The sequence below is a fragment of the Heterocephalus glaber genome, unplaced genomic scaffold (genome assembly GCF_053883595.1).
Source record: "Heterocephalus glaber isolate CG9 unplaced genomic scaffold, H.glaber_assembly_v1.0 deba00000937, whole genome shotgun sequence".
Lineage (NCBI taxonomy): Eukaryota > Metazoa > Chordata > Mammalia > Rodentia > Bathyergidae > Heterocephalus > Heterocephalus glaber.
In genome coordinates, this window is record NW_028258173.1 from 5,178,090 (window position 1) to 5,180,160 (window position 2,071).

Here is a 2,071-nt window from a genome sequence, read left to right on the forward strand (position 1 = left end):
GAGCCTGGGATGGGGTGGGGTGGGTGGGGGAAGGAGTCTGCATTAAGCAGATTATAGGGAAAGCACTGCTTGGGGACCTCGGCTATAATTAGAGAAATTACAGCCAGGCCTGCAAACAGCTGATGCTCCCTGGCTTGTGATTAGGATGGGATTGCGCTGATGCACTGATGCTCCGGAAGTCTGGCTCTGCCGCTGCTGGAGTCTGAAGAAGGGGGAGGAGAAGCAGGGATCCGGGCTCAGTAGAGGGTTCAGAGTGGATCGCAGTGACTCTGTGCTGCTCGTCCTATAAGAATGAGGACCGTTCTCAGCAATCAGACTGTCCAGCAAATGCCAGTGTTGCTCTAAAGGGATGCAGATATTGCCGAGGGCCCCAGAGGAACCCTATGGAGGGACTTCAACCACAGCCATGCAGAGTTCAGTCTCCATGGAAAGAGAAAGAAGCAGCTCCAGATCAACAAATGGTGGGGAAAAGGGAAGGAACTGGCTCCTGTACGCATGATCTGTAGTCACCCACAGAACAAGGTCAAGGGTGCCTGGATTGAATCCAGGCTTCTGGTACATGATGAGGTCGCATGTGCTCCCTTCCTCAGCATCACTGTTAAGGACAATGGGTCTCTTGTCAAAATCCAGAATTCCCTGGGTGAGAAGTATACCATAGGGTTCGGATGAGGGCGGGAAATGATACTGAATTTGTTTCAAATTCAGCTGCTTGATTTGACTATAACAGTTAAAAACATGGGTATCAGAGCTAGGCATGATCCCAGCATTTGGGAGGCTGAGGCAGGAGGATCACTCCGAGTTTCAGGACACCCTGGGCTACATAGTGAGACCCTGACTCAAAAAAACAAAACAAAACACACAAAAAACAAACGAACAAGGATATCAGAAAGTTATTGGATGGAATCTGTGCTCTGAAAAGGGGACAGTTCAGCAGCCTGATGAATAAGATACAAGAGTTATCCAGCTACAGAAACAAGATTCTGGATTACAAGACCAATTTGTGATATTTCAATTATGCAATAAAAGACTTGTGTTAAATTGGGGCTTCATTCTTAATCCTTTCCAACTTTTTGGCAACAGATTAGGTTGGGGACCTGCAGCTCTCTGATGGGGCTGAGGCCCAACAGGTGGGGGGACAGAGCAGACCCTCAAGCAGCCAAGGAACAGGAATTCCAGCCTCCCTCTGAGATAGGAGATTAGGGCATGGCAAAGCTGGCTGGAGAAGTAGGCGTGACCTGTGAACTACAAGATCCAGGACACATGTGCAGAACGGTTCCCAAAGCCCTGCACGTGGACTTCTGGTGAGAACTCAAGCAGGTTTGCAATAGGATGCCATGGACCTGACCTCAACCTGAGATGCGGGATCTCAGTGCCGCCTCTCAGGACCCGGATGTAGAAGTTTTCGTGGGTTTCTTCAAGATTTGGACAGCATAAAAGAAAGATAGCCATGAGGAGCCGGTGCTATCGTAACTTTCTATTACAGCCCACTCTGTGCTCCCCACAGTAAGTTTATCTTTGTTCTCTCTTTTTCTATTTATTCAGCCCAAGCTTGCTCTGTAGAGCCACGTTGTCTCTTACTCTTCATTTTTGCTTTCTTGAATAAATTTTGCCACTGCATTTTGCTCATTTCATTCAACTCTTTGTCCAAGGAGAGAAGAATCTGGAATCCAGGTCCAGATTCTTCAGCTACTCAGGAGGCTGAGGCAGGAAGATCACAAGCCTGGGGAACTTAGTGAGACCCTGTCTCAAAATAAAGAATGTAAAGGTCTAGGATGTAGCTCAGTGTAAGAGCACCCTGTGTTCGACTCCCAGTACCACCAATAAATAAATAAAACTAAATAAGTTAACATTTGATTTATTAACTCACTGAAAAAGAGCACAAGAAACCACTATGGACTAACATAAATCACAGTTTTTATGAAAAAAACTATTTTCAAAAACAATATGATATTATTGAGAAAAAAACCCCTTTAAATTAGTGTGAATCTCTTTAATAAATTCTGGCTCCATAGAAACCAGCTGGATTCTCACATCTTGTACTACATTTGGTCTTTTGTCTTTGTTGTGAAGA

The 2,071-nt window shown here is 45.6% G+C and overlaps 1 pseudogene; it reads left to right on the forward strand.

The window, feature by feature from the left end:
* Positions 1-291: 291 nt before the first annotated feature.
* On the forward strand, positions 292-946 carry LOC147828748 (large ribosomal subunit protein uL6-like; annotated as a pseudogene).
* Positions 947-2,071: the final 1,125 nt, after the last annotated feature.